This window comes from Lucilia cuprina, chromosome 4, assembly GCF_022045245.1.
Source record: "Lucilia cuprina isolate Lc7/37 chromosome 4, ASM2204524v1, whole genome shotgun sequence".
NCBI classification, from domain to species: domain Eukaryota; kingdom Metazoa; phylum Arthropoda; class Insecta; order Diptera; family Calliphoridae; genus Lucilia; species Lucilia cuprina.
The window spans coordinates 77,088,949-77,095,735 of record NC_060952.1 but is presented as its reverse complement, the minus strand read 5'-3'; positions in this window follow the sequence as shown (position 1 = coordinate 77,095,735).

Below are 6,787 nucleotides of genomic sequence, written 5' to 3'. Positions count from 1 at the left end.
TAAAATATGGCCACAAAAAAACCTTTCATATTTAAAACACCAGTACGATCAATTTAGGATTGCTATACATTTTGCTATTGTTTTTCAAATAATCAGTTTTTAAACATATATCGGGATCATTTTCGAATCAACTTATTTATTACTTTGGGGTCTTCAATAGGAGTCAAAAATTAATCAGTTTACTGATTAATCATCAAACAATCTTCTAAATGCTAGCTGGGAAGATATCTCGGTCTATGCTTTTATAACACATGTCACTCAAAAGTTGCTGTGTCGATTTTGCTTCGTCTAATTTTTGATCAGTCGGTACTATCTGACAAGACGTCTGCATTACTTTTAAGTACTTTTACATATAATATGATAGATAAGTACATTATTTTGAGTTTTGCCTTTTTATTTGCACAATTTACTTGATCACGTTCTAGAGGAAAGAAAAAAGTGTTTCTGTATAAATACTATTATTTGAAACACGGGTGTTGTAGTGGCTATGAAGCCCAGGTTCGTATTCTCTATGAACCAATTCTGTGCGTAAGACTTTAAAAACTTTATCTGCTTATTTAAATATTTGAGTAGTTTGTAAGCAAGCTGGTAAGTACCTGCCTCCAATATTATTACCATGTTAGTGGAAAGCAGTTTTTTAGTTTTTTTTTAAGCCATTACTTTACTACATCGTAGATGCTGCTTAGATATAAGTGGCGTCATGAGTATTACGTCAACCAAGGCTTTGGAAATGTTGCTAGACATTCCATCCATTAAAACATACACATATATAAGATATGAGGTAGCCCTTACAGCTGAACTGGGGAACTCACCAAAATCTGATTTAGGACACATCATCAACGTCACACATCATCAACGTCACACGTTATAGCACACGTCATCAATGTCGGACGTGCATAGAATTTTAAACGCTGATCAAAAAAAGAATGTCTTGGTAGAAATTCATTGATACACGGATGGTTCTAAATTAAGAAAAAAAGTGGACCTACACTTCTATATTGAAGACCCAGTCGTACATTTATGTTACTGGTTTCTCAATATCTAAACAACATAAGCTTCCAGGCAGAAGATCGAGCAATGACGAAAAACATAAATTGGATTAGAATAAATATAACTCCCATAGGGCTTAAAATATTTGTCGGCAGCAGAAAGCTATTAGGGCGATATCAGGTGATAAATTTAAATTTAACTGAATACTCTCTTAGACTTCACGTTTACATCGTATGGGTATTAGGCCATTCAAGAATAGTCGGCAACTAAACGTTATAATATAAGCTTTAAGTAAAGAAAGCTCGAGAAGGTTAACCAGGCGAACACCAAACCATTCGAAGCAATGAAAGCGAAAGCAAACATATGGCCGAGAAAATCCCAGGCGTCATCCCATGCAAGAGGCCTGCAATAATAAAAGTAAACAAGTATGAATGTATAGTTAGGAGTAGCCGACCATATGATACCCTACACCAGTCAGTATGTTAAAAATGGAGATTATTTAAAAAACTAAATAATTTGATTTGTTTTGTAACTTTATTTCGGAATAGTTTTACTTTTTTGCCAAAAAAAGAGATTTTTTTACAATAGGGCTCAAAGGGGAGTAGAGAAAAATATGGCCCTATCCTTATAAATGTTGGTAGAGAAAGTTAAGTCTACTTCAAAGTTATTTATGTAGAATTTAAAAGTGTTATTAGTATTTGTAAGTGAATTTTGACCTTGAAGTCATTTTCTGAAGGGTAGTTTGTATGGGGGATAGGGTCATGAAGCCCGATCATTACAAAAATCGGTACTAATTTTTAATGTTCGATAAAACTAAGTTTTGTCCACTTTTGTTGACATAATTGATCATTTAAATTAATTATAAGCCCAAAGGCCCTATTTGGCGGGCCGGTTGTGTGGGGGCTAGTTGAAATAATGGACCGATTTTAACAATAACCATTTAATAGGGCCGAAAGAAGCGTGTGTGCCAAATTTCATCCAATTATCTTGAAAATTGCGGCCTGTAGCTTGCGCTTAAGGTTTAAATGGACAGCCAGCAAGCCAGACGGACGGACATACTTTAATCGACTCAGAAAATGATTCTAAACCGATAGGTATACTTTAAGGTGCGTATAGGACAAATATTCTTGTATGTTACAAACATCAGCACAAACCCAATATACCCTCCCCACTAAAGTGGTGTAGGGCGTTTAAATGTCACTATTTTAGCACGGGATGACACGGGAGCTAAGTAACTACTTTCCACAATTGCCTACAAAAGGGAAGTAGTGCTCCTGTTTCTGATAAAAAAAAAACTTGACTGCGAGGATACGTCCACTGCTTCTACTGTTACTTTTCTCAAAAGAAAATTTAGTTTGTGTTAGAAACAAAGTTTGAAGTTTAAAATATGTTAACAGCTATAAATTTGCCATTAAATTTAAACAAATGTTCTAAAGTTTTAATTTGAAAAAGTTAAAAACATAAAATCTTTTGCATACATATTTCTTATATATATTCTCAATTTTAAATAAATGCAAAAAATAAAAAAAAAAAACATTAAAAACAAGTATTTTATCTAAAATTTATAAATGAAAAAAAATGTTAGTACAACGACTTCCGTTTGAATTAAACATTTTAAATGTCTAGCCTTTTACAAGAAAAATAAACAAAAAAATATTTAAATACTTTAAAGAAAACAAAAAAAACATTTAACACACATATGTGACATTAATTTCGCAAACGTTTAAACGCGTGCTATACTTACTGGCATAATGCTGGTACTTACTGGCAGACATTCTGAATACTTAATACATAAATACTTTTAATATTTGACTGCAATTCTAAATAAACACTACAGCAGCAGCATAATTAGCATTTGTATAAATAATTTGTTGCAAATAAATAACAAAATAAAAACAAGTAGGAAAGTATAGTCGGGCATGGCCGACCATATGATACCCTACACCATGAGTATATTTTTACAATTTTTACTTTTATAAAATTTTTATTTTTTGTAAAGAAACTTTTATGTTGAATATTACCATAATTCCAAAATATTTAAGCCATTTATTGATAAAAAACTAAAATTTCTAAATGAGGCTTTATATAGGTCAAATATGGGCCGATCCTCGGTAAATTTGGGAAAAGGATATATTTCTAAATAACAGTTAGTTTTGTTGAGTTTCATTGCGATACAAATGGTTACAAGTCAATTTTAGACGTTTAAGTCATTTTTTGAAGGGGGGTTTGTATGGGGGCTAGGGTCAAATATAGGCCGATCCTTACGAAAATCTGCAGTATCATTTATACTTATATAAAACATATTTGTGCCAATTTTTATAGAGATAGCAGAATATTTGACGTAATTATATGCAAATCGGGAGGTACGGTTATATAGGGGCTAGGTGAAATAATGGACCGATTTCAACCATTTTCAATAGGCTTCGTCCTTGTGCCAAAAAACATGCTTGGTCCAAATTTCATCAAATTATCTTGAAAATTGCGGTCTGTACCTTGCGCACAAGGTTTACATGGACAGCCAGCCAGCCGGACAGACGGACGGACGGACATGTCTTAATCGACTCAAAAAATGATTCTGAATCGATCGGTATACTTTAAGGTGGGTATTGGACCAATATTTTTGTATGTTACAAACATCAGCACAAACGTATAATACCCTCCCCACTATAGTGGTGTAGGGTATAATGAAGAGAAAAAAATAATCGTTAAGAATTAATTGAGCTTCGAGGAAACAACGTGATTTTATGTACTCATAGCCATAAAACAATATACAGACAACATAAATATTGCTGCCACTGACACACTACCGCCATAGCCACAGCTAAACAAACCAACCTTTTGTCACCTATTCTATCATAAGACCACAAGTTTCAACAAAAAATAAAAATCACATTTTAAAATTCATATTTATGTTTAAAATTGTATATTTCCTCTCAAAACATATAGAAACATTATTTTAAACAGTACACAGTACATATGTATGTATGAACAGAGTAAATATGTATTTATTTATTTATTGATAGCAGTCGTAAGTGTATGTTCAACATGTTGTCTCTGAATGCATGAAATTGCTTTAGTTTTTAAATTGATTTTTATATGTCGATAGTTGCCAGTTCTACTGTTTTTTCTGTTAACTTGTTAATGTCTTATACTAGTTTGTTTGTTTTTTTTTTTTGTTATTGTTGTTTGAAAATTTCAAATTTTAAATGGAAAATGGTTATAAAATTTGTTTGATAAGCCCCGTTTTATATATATTTTTTTGTACAATATTTTCATATCCTAAAAACATAAAATAATCATTTAAAAATTTTACCACTCCCTTTTTTTACATTAAATACTCTGTTTATTTCTTTAAGTTACATTTTATTTACTTGTATTGATAATTGCGATTGAACGGTGGGCATTAAATAATCCAAGTTCATTATTTAAGATATAGGTCTATCATTCATTTAGAAAATCTGAAGATTATTCGCATAACTACATAACTTTCGCCTTCTTTTTTAAACAGACATTGTAACGTTTGATAATCTGAAAATAGTTTAGTAGAGAACAAATTCATGCTGGGAATGAAAATATTCATTCTATAGAAAATCCAGAGATGAATTATTCATAATTTGAGCAAATAGCTCATAATTTGTGTAATCATTTTAACATTCTTATTTTGGTTTGCAATGATAGCTTCTCTCACGGACAACAAAATCTTTTTCAAACCCATTGATAAAGCAAATAGCTAAGCCAAAAATAACCTTATGAATTTAGGGTTTAGTGAATCTCAACGTTTATATGTATGTACCTCTCCTTAGAAACATGATATTCTAGCGAGTGTTTCTCAAGATATGTTCGACGATTAAAACTCTAAAAGAGATTCAGAAATGTCCAAGTGCTTTACGTGAGCATCAGCCGCCTGGGCCTTATTTCACTGTGGTCTTATTCAATCACTAGGTAAGCTTCTGTAAGGACTTACCAACGTCTCATCAGCTAATTAGAGCGGGTTTCCTACTACTCAGTTAAACTAGGCTTAACTTGCTGTTAGATTAAACTGCTCATGCTCATGTATTTCAGCAATCTAATCTCTGACTGATACCCCGCTGTTCTCAATATACTTTGACAAGGAAGGAAAATTCAATGGTATCACTTAGATTTGATACCTTACATCCATCATCTTTCGAATCACCACAGAACCAGAACAACATCCAAAACATTTATAATATTGACTGTGGGACTAAGAGTTGGAAATGAGTTGATGTTAAATGTATATGATATATGATGAATGAAGAGGCATACGGGTCTTGCTGACTTATACCCATTAAATCATCCTATATACATTCCACTCATTTCCTACGCTTAGTCGCACAGTCACTCCTCTGTGAGTTATCTTTTGTTATGGACAACAGCACGGAACTTATCCCGAATTAAAGACTTTAGCGTGCATTAGTCTTTTAACCGCGACTCACACTTCTCCCGAATTTGGGTTTAAATCACATCCACAACGTGGATCCCGAATAAACCTCAACTAACTGACCAGCCAGGTCATACCTGCCAAAACATTCCAAGGTATGTCTTAGCAGACTAGAGGTACTGGTAGCACCTTTTTTCCCCGGCATTGCAATAACATCAAGATGGGGTCGGAAGTAACGTCGAATTCAGGAATCACACAAATGTATTATTGATCACGTTGATCATTGAGAATAAAGTATTCCAATCGCTTAAGATTCATTAAGCCTTGTCCGTCCATCAAACTGATTATTATTGCAAAATCTTTATTTAGTCCCACTGTATATATTTTATAGCATGTCGAATTTGTTTGTATCTCTAGTATAAATGTTGTTCATTTATGTATAGTATGACATTTTTATGAGATTGTGTTAAACAATGACATTTATTGAGATAATTAAATGAACTTAATTTAAGTGGGGTAACTAAACTGCAGCAGTTAGATTGTTTATTTAATTTTTAAGTTAAATTATGATTTTAACAATGTTTAGCCATTGATTGTAAAAATCAATAAATAGTTTTTTTCTTTTCCATAATTTAATGTGGTGATAATGGGTTGTTGTTTAATGTAAATATATGTTTCTTTTTATATATAATTTAAAAATGTTAATAAAATTTCAATTGATTAATTATGATTAAAAATTTACATTTATAAGAATTATGTTTTTGTTTAAAAAACATTAAGAAAATGTGTTTGTTTGTTATTGAGTAAACATATTGTTTTAGTTATAAACAAAATTGTTTAAAATATCTTTAGATAACTATATACTACTACTGGTCATTTTGTTAATACATGTTTCATAAAAATAGCATTTACTTTTTATTATATTAAATTAATTGCAAAGATAATTTAAATTTACTTACACAAAAAAGAGAAAAAAACGAGGAAAACATTTATTTATGCAATAATGTGTAATTGTTAAAGTTTTAGAAATATTGATATGAAAACAACAGCAATACTAGCAACAACTTTAGAAATACATTCGAACACTCTTGAATGAAAATTACTGAAATAAACATTTAAAAAAAATGTTACGAAAAAAACACCAACAACAATATAAAGTCACACAAAGAAGTTTGGTAAGATCATACAAAAGATGTTAATAGTAAATAAATAAACATGTCTTTTAAGAATAAGGGAGTCTCATAAATAAAGGAAATTCGATTCAATATACCCCGAATACTAACTATCTACCTACCTAACAAACTAACAAACTAACAAACTAACAAACTAACAAACTAACAAACTAACAAACTAACAAACTAACAAACTAACAAACTAACAAACTAACAAACTAACAAA